Source organism: Amblyomma americanum, chromosome 1 (genome assembly GCF_052857255.1).
Source record: "Amblyomma americanum isolate KBUSLIRL-KWMA chromosome 1, ASM5285725v1, whole genome shotgun sequence".
NCBI classification, from domain to species: Eukaryota; Metazoa; Arthropoda; class Arachnida; order Ixodida; family Ixodidae; genus Amblyomma; species Amblyomma americanum.
In genome coordinates, this window is record NC_135497.1 from 330785757 (window position 1) to 330799227 (window position 13471).

Sequence of the window (13471 nt, forward strand, 5' to 3'; positions counted from 1 at the left end):
GACGGGATATCAAATAATTTAATGCCCATATGCGCAGAATTGCTGTTTATTTACTTAACATTCAAAGATCCCTGGGAGTCCTGTACCACTCCTGGTGTAGCGGTTAAGCGGTGCGCTACTGTCCTGGGATGGCAGCTGAAGTTGCTCCCGGTGGAATTCGTGCGATCTAAGCTGCTTTTCCCGCGCAACCTCATGCGACCAATCATTGATATAACCGCCACCTGCCAGGTTTCGTTTGGACGCCATCTTTTATGGGTACCATCGAGTGCCCACCCGCATGCCCGCAACCACACACACACACACACACACACACACACACACACACACACACACACACACACACACACACACACACACACACACACACACACACACACACACACACACACACACACACACACACACACACACACACACACACACACACGCACGCACGCACGCACGCACGCACGCACGCACGCACACACACACACACACACACACACACACACACACACACACACACACACACACACAGACACACACACACACACACACACACACACACACACACACACACACACACACACACACACACACACACACACACACACACACACACACACACACACACACACACACACACACACACACACACACACACACACACACACACACACACACACACACACACACACACACACACACACACACACACACGCACGCATGTACACACGCACACACACATGCACGCAACACACACACATACACATGCACGCACACGCACACACGCATGTACACACGCACACACACATGCACGCAACACACACACATACACATGCACACACACGCACGCACACACGCACACAGACACGCACACACACACACACGCACACACACACACGGATTTTAGTAAAATGGGGCAAGTAAGGCTTGCGCATCAAAAATGAGGGTCATTATTTTTTTGACAACCTACTAAAAATGACCTCGGATTAGCTAGGTCAACCGCGAATAGTTGCTTCTCGTCTTATGTTCAATAATTTTGCAAATATGTGTACGCAAAATGAAAACTTCCGTAAAATCGACCAGCGGATCACCTTTTTCGTCGATTCAGAGCGTAATGTTGTCCTAGAAGAACAAAATAAGATGTATTTACTGGCGCTATCTCTACAGGAACGGGGCGCTCAATACTTTTGGGTATGTCCAGCGCACCGAAGGAGGGACCTTCGAGGGACGTCATTACAAGGTGACAGGTGTGAAGGGGCGAGAATCGTCGCGTGTCAAATCGCCTCACAGCAGGCAAGCAGAATGGATCCTAGGCGAGATCCCCGAGATCTTGCACAAAAGGAGCTGAGAGTACATGAGAGTTCGACGAAATCGAGGTGAGGTCTCCGATCGACCGTAGCTGCGGTGCAGGTTCCACAGCAGAGAATAGGCAGAACGCAAACGAGACGCTTCAACAAACTGGTGAGCGGACTGCCACCAGATATACACGACGGCACCAGTTTACACGTGCTTGGGTTGGGAGAGCAGCGGGCACAGGGGCGGGGCAATGCGGACTATCTAACACCTTGGAGGAAGGCAATGGGTGAAGACGCGTGAATTCCACGTTGTGGTTTCCTACGGCCGACCGTCCATTCACGGAGCTGTATGGGCGCTATACTGTGCCTTGCGAGTCGAAGGGGGCCATGGCCTGCGACGCATCGGGGGACTGAGTTCGTCCATTATCGGTTGCTTGTATCTGTGGCGCTCGAGCGGACAAGTTAGACAAGAAGTTACCTCTATCACTGTCCAGTCTAACCATAACTGGTCAACCAGTTACCAAGAAGCGGCAAGTCAGTCATTCTGTGCTCCGCATCAACCGCCGCCTCACCTGGCTAACCACTGTCCATAGCTTGGGGGCAGCTCGGAAGCTTCTGGCAGGTGGCTGCAGGGTCACAGCACATCTGTAGCAACGTTATAGAGCATCATGGTGATATCCTAGTTGCTGTACATTTTTCCGCTGGTACAGCTCACGATTGCAGAATAGGTTTTCATCGAGCGGAAGCAGCGATCTGCTATCCGCCACGGCCTCCCTCCAAGCTCCCAGGCCGAATTTGACTGAATCAGGCTCACGGCTAATGAAATTTAGGGCGTAACGCGCCACTTTCCACCATGTATAGAGGGCCAGACGACTGTTTTTTTTCCCGCATTGCCTCCGTGGTACGCTCCATGCTAAGAAAGGCTGCCCTCGACTTCGAGCACCTGGCTGGTGCACAGTCTCGAGGACCTCTCTTTCTCTCCTACTTGATATCGGTCATCTGTTCCAGATATATCTCACTATACCAGAGGACATGAGAAAAATCCAAGGCGGTATTGTGGAACAAGATGGCGGCGTTACTGCACGAGCAGTGGCCAACCACGCACACTTCTAACAGACAGCTTGTTCCGTCCCTACAGCTACCCGTTCACATCGGCTGCCTGTGTCGCACCGTCACATGGGATGTGCAGGCAAGCTAGGCTACCCTTTCTCTCATCAATACCACTGAAGAACTGGCAGCATTTCACTCGGTCGCCCGCACCCTTATCGACGATTCCGATGTGCGCACAGTAGCTTATTAGGACTCAAGGAATGCCTCGCAGCTATTGCAACAACCCAGCCGATCCACCCTCTTCACGCGAGAACTGGTAGCCAGGCTTGATGCGCTTTGACGCTAGGGCGACAACCTCTGCGTCTTTTGGGTTCCGGGTCACGTCGGGGTGCCTTCAAACGAAGCTGCAGACGCACTGAAGAAAGCGGAGCAAGGAGCCTGAGGAGCCTGCTGTGGTACCGTCCGACTTGGGAAGAGCCGTTATCAAGCACCAGCGGCTGTATACCTCCTCGCGATCCCGGAGTCTCCAACGCCTCCCCACCTAGCTGTAGGCGGGTGCCTCACTTGCCTGAATAGGTGTGGCTACGATTGGTATGCTGCTGGACTGGCTAACGTTTTGGCCGACATGACCTCCTCTCCCTGGCTGGCGATTGCCCACGTTGTGGCGCCCCTGAGGAGATGCGGAGCAAATATTTGTCAGTGCCTCAACTTCGTTCGACGACGAATTGCTTGCCAGTTCCGACGCCTGGGCCTCCAGCAGATACCCCGACGTACATTCCAAACCTTTGTCAGTAAAGTTTCGAGACTGATTTATTTTATTCTCAAGAAATGATTCCCCAAAACAAACGTTGGTACGTATATATAGCGCCATTTTTTTCGGGTTAACCTGAGCTATTTATGTTAATTGATGTGGCAGCCGCTAGATGGCGCTACATGTAGAAAAACACGTTGTTCCTAGCCGTTTGCACATTCTACTGTGAGTGAATGTACAGAGATGGGCGTCCACCTCGAACAGCGTGGAAACATAAAATTCTCTGTGAAATTTGGCAAGACAGCCACATAGACGTAAAAGACGTATTCTGCACGTAGCCACACAGACGTAGCCACACAGACGTATTCTGCGCCCCATACTGAAATTTCAAGTAGTGTCTCTCCTGTATTTGCAATGTACATTGAGTGAACTTCACGCTGCCTTCCTTGTTGTGGTCTCTTGGGCCCAGTCAAGCTGCCTCGAGCAGCTTTTTGCCCAAGAGCTCCTGCCATGTATGTGGTAAAATAAAGGAATTGAATTGAATTGAATTGAATAAGCTCCTTCGTGACATTTACGGCAGGAAGACATTTAGCGGGCGTGCGTTTTCGAGTGGCACAAAATGTTTGTTTCGGGGAGAACGTTGGTGGAGGACGACACAAGGCAGGGGCGCCCTTCAACCTCACGGAATGAAAAGAACGTGGCTCGGATCAGGGAAATCGTACAGCAAGATCACACCATTACAGTCCGCATGCTATAAGATGATCTCGACATTAGTAAGACAACATGCAACCAAAATTTGCGTGAGAACTTGGGGAAACGAAAGCTGAATGCCAGACTTGCGCTGCACTCCCTCACAAAGGTCCATGAGGACACGCGGCCATCATTGAGCGCTGATTTTGCTCTCCAAGGCATACAGGGATGCTGCATTCATCTACAGCATCATTGTTGAAGACGAAACATGGTGGTTTCAATGCTATCCTCAAAAAAAAGGCAGAGCAGCGGATGGCGGTCCACAAGCTCTCCGGCGCCGGGAAAGGTGCGGCGACAAAAGACAAAAACAAAGAAGATGCTGATAGTTTTTTTCGATGCCAGAGGTGTCATACACCACGAGTTCGTCCCACAAAGGCCGACGGTGAATTTATATCTGCGGGATTCAACACAAGCATGATGTATTGCGACGCCGTCATCCTGACTTATGGACATCTGGGCACTGGAGCTTTCTCCACCATAGCGCAAGGCTGCACACTGCTCTCAGCGTGACAAAATTTCTCGCCAAGCACAGCATTACTGTACTTCCCCATCCGCCATACTCTCCTGACCTCTTCCCATGCACCGCCGCGGTGGCTCAGCGGTTACGTAGCTCGACTGCTGACCTGAAAGACGCGGGTTCGATCCCGGCCGCGGCGGTCGAATTTCGATGGAGGCGAAATTATAGAGGCCCGTGTACTGTGCGATGTCAATGCATGTTGAAGAACCCCAGGTGGTCGAAATTTCCGGAGACCTTCACTACGGCGTCCCTCATAGCCTGAGTCGCTTTGGGACGTTAAACACCCATAAGCCAAACCACTCTCCCTATGCCATTTTTTCCTGTTTCCTCGCTTGGAGAATGCCATAAAAAATAAAGGTCGCTGGATGGGGAGCGTGGACGCCATTCAAGACTCCCCGACAAAGGAGCTGACAGCCCTGACAAAATAACCGTTTTCTAACTGTTTTCAAGAGCTCAAGAAGCGTTGGAAGCTGTGTATAGACTGCACGGGAGAATATTTCGAAGGGGTGCTGCACAAATGATTTCAATGTTAAACGCATTTGTTTAATGCACTCAGTCTCGGACCTTTACAGACAAAGGTTGCATTCTTTCTACTAAGGCCTTCTCGGATTTTCTGGCCTTCTTGGAGGACATGGATTTCAACGGCCACCCCAAGACAAGCTTTCTTGGACAACACTTTTATTTTGAGGCAAATCTGGAGTATTATAACGGAATGATGAAACGTCCCGATCCGTAGCAAAATCTTGCTTTAGAAATAGTCCTGCGCTCGCACCGAGTAGTGATTGTCATTGAAAACCAATGAGAGGCGCATTTTACAATAAATAGCCGAAAAGTACGAGCGTCCCAAGTAGTGGTCTGTGGATGTATTGATTGTCATGGCGCAATTTATGATATGCGAAAACGTTGCGCTCATAATTGTTTAGAACCAAGAACTTAACTTTCTGCTGAAAACTTGCACTTGTCTAGAATTTCTTGGTATATGAGACTAACAGACTACCGGACGGACTGATGATGATGATTATGGATTTTTATGGCGCAAGGGCAGATATGGCCAAAGAGCGCCATGTCACAAGGTATTTTTCTTTTTCTCAAGGTGGGGTCAAAGACCCATTTCCCAAGCATTTCACCCTAAATAAGCCGAGCACCAGACCAGGGAAAAGCTTGTACCCATTGTATCACCGGTGGGTACCCGGCGGCACTGGGGATCGAGCCCCGCACCTCCCGCATACGAGGCGGATGCTCAACCACTTGGGAACCGCTGCGGTCTACTACCGGACGGACTGTTGTCTTTGGCAAACAGACTGTCTGTGGCGCCCGAGCCACCTTTCTATGCTCTCCTTCTTTCATCTATCTCTCTCCTTTTCTTCTTCTATTTTCCCTACTTCGCTGCCGTCGTTTTTGTGAGCGACGAAGTGAAAGACAAAATGCATGCCGCGGTACAATTGCGGAGGCGGCTCGAATCTGGCGCCGTACGAATTGCATCACGTCACCAGAGCACACTGCTTTGCACTGAACTTCCGGCACTCGTCCTAGGCTACGATTACGTTTTCGGCCAAAAATCATCAGATTTCCTCGCGCTACATGGCTTTGGAGAACGACGTTTTCTTCATTTGAAAAACTAATTTGACATCATCTTCACAGCTGTTGCGACCTCGCCGTTGGCCGTAATGACCAGACTGCGCTGATTAAAAATTTAATTTTTGAAAGTGACCTAATTCCCTAAGTAATTAGTATTCTTGTCAGAATTACTGATGCCCACCACGTCTGACGGTTTATTCCTGAAAAGATATTGTTTCGTTTTCGAGCTCCTTTGTTTTACGGCATTTCCGAAAGTGTTCGCTGAGACGCCCCCTATTCCTAGTCTCTACCCAAACACACTCAACCAGTTCATACGAGGCTATTCCTGTATCGGCAGCTGCAGGCCAACACCTTTCTCTCGCCCCAAAACCAACATGCAAGTCACCCCACCGACACACCTCCTACTTGTAGCTTTTGCACTGGCCCTCCGACCCTCTACCACTTGGTATCATCATGCGCGGGCACACCAACCGCCCACCCACCACGCCACACGAGCCTTGTGTGAACACTGGCTGTCCCTCTTCTTGGCAGGCCATCAGCTTCTGCTGGAGATTGCAGCCAGTGCTGGGCTTATGAATTAGTAGTCTCACCCTCAAAGGCGAAAAAACAATTTTAATAAAATTTGCTTTCTCTCTCTATCTCTCTCCGAAAGGGCGTCAGTGCTTCTCCTCTGGGTAACATAATTAAATACTTTTATGTCTTTAATTCCTCTACACGCCACGGCGTCTCCAAAAACCGCGTCATCAGCTTTAAAATATATGAAGCGGCCAACGTGCTTAAGAATCGAATTTTTAGCGACCTAGGTTTTCTTCGGCTCCCTCTTATTTCCTGTTGCCCGAAGTAAAAAAATGTGTGCCTCTATTTTTCTTCGTCGCTGTTCCATGCAAGTGCTTCCTTCTCTGGAGATTGTGTTACTTAAGAGAGCCTTTACTTCGGTAGAATTCTCGAGGCGTTTGATTGACGTTTTCTTGTGATGTATAAAGGTAGTGTTACTTGGAGCTACCATTATTAGGGTAGACCTCATTAACGAGCTTGGTATTCTCCACCTTATGACATAAGGAACAGTTTTTTGTTCATTCGTAAGACAGTTTTATCCGAGATGCTGTTTACAAGGGTTTTCAAGCAATGGATTCAATATTACTAGGTATGAAGACCAATAATCATCTATTAAGGCTGATCATCTGTCGTTGTCATTACCAACTGCATCAGAGAACATGGTCTTGCTGTGGGTTCACAAAAAAAAACTCTGTGAGACCACCTGATTTAAAACGGGTTTAAATTCAGGGACATGAATGAATTCATACAGGACAACATTTTTGGCTACTTCTGCACTTGGATGGGTGTCGCGAGAGCGATGACGATGACGAATGGTTCGTCGAGCGGTCGGCAGGAGCCCCATAATTTTCCAGGCCCTCCCTCAAACTCGGAAGACTGAATGTCGCGTAAGACATGCAGCGCAGCCTTCAGATATCCTCAAACCTGCGGAAAGGAAAGACAGCTGGCAGCTGCTCGACTCCTCAAGCTGGGGCTAAAACCACCCCGAATCAAGGCGACACCTACAGCGTGATAGATGCTACCGTCTGAAGTGTTGCCTGTGTTCGGGCTGGAATTGAGCCAGCAGCTTCAGTCGAAGTCGCTGCCTATCCCAGGACGCCGTAATCCCTGGTTTTTGAACCAGTCTGTATCCGAGCTAGTGCTCCGCGCATCTATAGAAGGACGGCTTCAGTGGGACGCGCCTCGCCAAAGCATTTGGCTCCTCAAGGTTTCTTTAAATCACTGCAAGTCCCTTGAAGCTGCTAACCTGGAGCTCATGTCTGCCACCACGAACACAGTGGCAGCTCTGCTGAAGGAGTGGCTCCAGCAACTTCCGACCGCCCTGTTGCCCTTGCCCATCGCCAGGTACCTCGTGAGGTACCGGGAGGAGGCCGGCATAGACGCAGTGCTACTGGGGTTGCTGCGGCTCCCCGAAGATCGACTCTCTTGCCTGCGGCACCTTTTAGTAGGGCTGGGAAAGGTAGCACAAAGTCGCAGTGGCTCCACGAACTCCCTATGGACCGAGATCGCACCGTCCATCTACGGTATCTCCACAGCGGAAGAAGCAACCGTGAAGGACGTAGCCGGCTTCGTATCACTCGTGGGGGCTCTTATTGGATCCGCGAAGCTCGTGGGCTACATCCCGCCTCCAGGGCCAGAGAGTCACTGCAACCGCAGCACCTTACGGTATCCTTCAATATACCCGCTGCTGAAGACGCTGCGCAGCATAATACCGTTTCACAAGACGCACGTAAACTTAGGCGATGAAGCAGTGTCTACCACCAACGCCAGCTTACAACAGCGACGAAAGCTGGCGAGAAAGTTTCCTCAGGTACTTCCGTGCTGGATGAATACGACGTGGCATAAGAATACGACCAGCAGGGATCAGCCGACGAACGCCGGCCCTGCAAACAAACTGCCGGAAGAATGCATTGGTGAAATCTCTGGAAAAAAACACTGAACTGAAAGCCCAAGAGATCTCTCAAGATGCAGGCCACACTGCCAAGAATCGAAATGCTGACTTCGGTTCCGCAAGCCCATTGTCTAAGCCGCTGAGACAAGGCCTGGAAGTCCATTCATAAAGTTCATGTGCGACCTGCCATGTGCTTATGACTTCTACTGCGGGAGCAATCCTTCCGGTGGCAGTCATCGAAATGGAGTCCTAAACTCCGTGCCATTCACGCCAACCACTGTGAAGCTATATCGTGAGAGACGGTCCATACTTAAGCCCCCCAGCACTAACGCGAAGCGAATAAAGCGCTTCAGGAAATTCCCGCGGAGATCCACCGAACGTAGAGTGCAGTTTGCACCGGAATTGTGCATTGAACGCTCACCTCCATTTATGCACAAGGCTGGTGTATCACAAGTAGGCAGTGCTCAACTTGAAGCCGAGCGAATAACTATCGGCGTGAGTGGCCATGTGAACAACACTAGACACAACTCGCCGTACCGCACGCATGGAGATTTGATTGCATACCAGCGGAGGACCTCAATTTCTTGGCCTTGGCGGATAGGTTTGAAACTGGTTCCGGCGAAATGTCGCCTTCTACAGTACTCCGAATTCGGCTGCAAAGTCAGCCAAACTGCGAGCTCACTACACCGTTTTAGCTGTGTCTGTCGGAGACTCGGGCGCCGCTCCTAGACCGCACCAATTGCGTAGCGAATGGCACGTAGACAACATAAGTCCTTCTAAAGACGCGGCTAGAAATCCGCGCTGTAGCCCTACCAGGATGAGATTTCGTAACGTGTCACAGGCTTCTTGCAGCACGGAGCCGCTGAACGCAGCCCCGGCGTGGACGAACGTAAAGTCATCCAAGCGCTGTCAGCAAACGCCCGCTATAGGCCATTTGTACAGTCAGCGGCGCTAAACATGGCACTCCGTGAAGTGTCACCGCTGCCCAACATGTGTTTCTTCTCCGCCAGTCCGCACTCCACTTATCACGACGTTGTGGCATTTTTCACCAAGTAGTCTACTGCGTTTACGTTATGGTGCTGCCGCGTTCACGGCCATTTCGAAAAAGACCAGGTAAGAAGAAGCAAGACAATATTTCTAGTGATTGCGAAAGGTTTTAGAAGTAAATTGTGTTTGTAAAAATTTTGAAACGCTGAAGTTGTGAATCAAAGCAAGACTATTTAATTCTCAGAGCTCAAGAAAGGTTCCAAGCGACGCGAAACGCCCTTTTAACACCTTCTTTTGCACAAAGTAGTGGTTCAAGGAAAGTGGTTCGAAGAATCCGTACCCAAGTGTTAGAAGCTGGAAAATGCGCCAAGAAGACGACGGAGGAGGAATGCTTCGAGGGACACTATCTTACTCCTTTCACCGATGGCTCCACGAGGAAAGAGGATGGCCTGAGCGGTCATCAGCCGTGGATGCTTATCCCGAACTGTGGAGTGCAAACGGCAGAACGTAAACAGCGCTGAACGCACATACAGCGCCTACGCAAGCAGCTTGTAAGCTGTGCTTTGAATGCGCGCGTGCGTTCGCCCGATTTCATCGACGCAAGGTGAGGCACGTTATACACACGGGCGCCGCACCTTCTACTGCCCACGTCGCAGTTCTCAACCCTGTAAAAGGCTCGTCTTTTACTGGGTAACAAAGCTGTAGCCCAGCCTAACCCCTGCTCTTCGTGGGTGAGAAGGAAGCATCGGCACACGCTTCGGCACACAGGCTGTAGCCAATGAGAGAGACGGAACACTGCGGAACTATGTGGTTCTCGGGCCGGTCTGTGCATATATCGACGAAATTTGAAAACCTCACACTGCCTACTTTAACGTTACTTCCGCTGCGAAGAAACATGTCTCAACTCCTCCTAACCCACCCGGCCAATCGTCTCGTAGGCGCTCCGTAACCGATCTTAGAACTGCTGACAACTGTACTGGCCTTTGGTTCGTTGGTTTATGGTTTATGCTGGTTTAACGTTCCAAAGCGACTCAGGCTATGAGAGACGCCGTAGTGAAGGGCTCCTGAAATTTCGACCACCTGGGGTTCTTTAGCTTGCACTTACATCGCGCAGTACACGGGCCTCTGGAATTTCACCTCGATCGAAATTCGACCGCCGCGGCCGGGATCGAACCTGCGTCTTTCGGGCCAGCAGCTGAGCGCCATAACCACTAAGCCTCCGCGGCGGCTCTTTTGGTTCGTGGCGTTGTTTGATTACTGAGAACTGTTTTAAGGAAGAAAATGCGGGGCTCGAACCATGTCCCGGCATTTTAGGAGCGCCGGCAAAACCCAGGCTTCATCATCGTGCGCACGTGAAGGTTGCGCTTATATGGTTCAGTTGATGGCCTAATCTGCAAAGCACACGCTGAGACCCACTAGTTAGAATTAAGGGCTGGGTGAAGGTCGATGTCCGGTCAGTTATATTGGAGGTGGCCTTCACGGCAAAGCAACCACAAGTTATTTCACATTAAGGAAAGTATAGGCGCTGAGAGATACGGGCAGAGCACGCTGATCTTCAGTGGAAGTTGGGGGGGGGGGGGGGCATAATGTGAGCATGTGGAACAATGTCGCAGATGCAGTCTCGTGGTACCACCGGACCGCACTCGACAGTGATCGCACAATCGCCGTTACAGTCACAACACGGAAACATGCTTTATTAAGGCATGTTTCAATGGCTCAATGGCTTTCAATGGCTCATACTGGCATCCGTTCGTTACATTTTAGGCCTCATGACCTTTAGATCACGTGACATCACATGGTCATGTTACCTAAGGTCCACGTGACATTAAGATCTCGTGACATCACGGCGCAGCGCGTCGTTATGTCCCGTGATCTTTCTGCACGCCTCGGCCAGCAGCTCTTCTCCTCTGTCGTGAAATGAATTCAAGCCCGGCAAATTCAAATCAGTGCAATGAGTCGCGAACAGCTTTCACCTTAACGCAGTTAAGAGATATCGAATTGCCTGCAACGAATTTTTTGCCTCTGGCCTGGTCAGCATGAGTAAAATCTGGTTTAATTTCACTGCGCTTACTGATAACCGCTGTAAATTAGAGATTCCACTGCCATCTTTTCTGCGATTTTCGTATGTCTTGATGACCCTTTGACAGGGGTCGACTTTTTCATTTTTGACACTGCATTGCTATGAATTGTTTTGTCTACACTGGTTCCTTGTTTTCGCCTTTTTCCTTTTTCTAGTTCGACGAAGCCTGGCTAAGAGATATACAATTCGGCGTTGATAAACACAGGATATTTTTCTTTATTCCAGATTATAAGCCGATTTTATGTCATATTTCTTGTTTTTTACTGTGGAGAACTGTGGTATGTCCAGTTAATAAGCAAAGACTGTACGGGGCAATAAGGTTTATCGCTGGATCGTGTGATAGATGTTTTGCATGGGTGATGGTCATACCTATGCCCCTTTGAAACTAAATAAATCAGTTGGTAGTCGGCGCCCGTCTTGTAAATATCCCTTCTCATCTTCCACGCCATCTCGGCGCTTTTTCTAACAGTTCACGGAAAAAGCAGTTTTTTTTTTATCACAACGAATCTGCCGGGCACGACGTATTGCAAGAAGAATCCATAGATGGCACCAGTTACACTAGGAAGGAAGACCGCGGAAAACGCTACACGCCAGGCAGCCATGCTCACTTTTGTGAGCCGCCGAACTATTTAACGCAATCGTATCGTCACGGACGCTTCGCCCCGGTAGCCTTTTATGCAAAGAAGTAATTTATTACCGGTAAACGGTAACATAACGTTAACTGAATGCCCCCAAACGCTACCGTTTGAAAAAGAAATCGATTGGTTACAAATCTACACAAAATGTAGTTAGTTACAAGGAATCGATTATGTAAAATCGAATATTGACGCATGTGAAATTGAATATCGAGTAAGGTAGACTTCTTCGAAGCATGTTATGTGTATACGACTGGGATTTGATTGGCTAATCAAACCGTGGCAGACGATGATTGGGAACCTCGCCATCCGCAAGTGCACTTGGTGTTTGTAAATTGCTTTCTGTGGAAAGGAAATGACGCAATATCTGTCGCACATCTCGGCGGACACCTGAACGGCGCCGTAAGGGAAGGGATATAGGAGGGACGGAGAGAAGAAAGGAAGAAAGAGGTGCGGTAGTGGAGGTCTCCGGAATAATTTAGACCACCTGGGCGTCTTTAACGTGCCCTGTCATCGCACAGAACACGGGCGCCTTTGCGTTTCGCCTCCATCGGAACGCGGCCGCCGCGGTCAGGTTTGAATCCGGGTGCTCTTTTATGTTTGTAAACTCGTCACTTGTGTATATATTGCTTGCATCTGACCTTAAGGGTGCCACAGTGAAACAACACGCCTCGCTGATACGAAGTTTCCACAGTTCAGGTCGCGACAAGCCGCTTAGACAAACGCGCGAATTTTTGCCGTGATCCTTGTCCACCAACATGATGGCCATCTGGCATGCGTCAGTGGAAGCTGTCTATACGTTCCTACATAGAAAGCGACGGGGGGAAGGGGGGGGGGCAGGTGGAGAACGCTTGAGCTACTGGAATACTGTTTCTTCGCGTGCATTAATTTTCCCAGCATGGCCGCTTGTATGAAAAATTGAATAAGTTTAGTCAGTGAATAAGGGGTCTATATACCTTTGAATGGGAAAGTGCCTATATACCATTGAATGGGAAATTCCTGAGCATTTCGGCTGTTGTGGGTCTTTTTCCTTGCCCGCGTTACTTCTCGTATAAACACTCGTAATTGAGTTCGAAATTGAGTTCTTTGGGATGTCGCCTCAGCTTCTACCACGAATCCGTGTAGGCAAAGAAACAGTGAGGGTGCAGTCATTTTCTGTTGTACTTCTTTTTTAATTTCCGAAAGAGTGCAACATGAAGAACTTTCGGTGCTGCTTAACGAACAAATTTTGTATTCGGAATGGAATTCACCACTGCTTCTTTTTCTCACTTAGGAACACAAGTGGCATAGAGGAGCTTTAGCCAGTTCAAATCCTTAGACCGTGCCCTGTAGAGCCATATTATTACGCGAGAAGAAAAACATGACAGTGTGCGTCATTTGAAGGAGTGGATCATTCC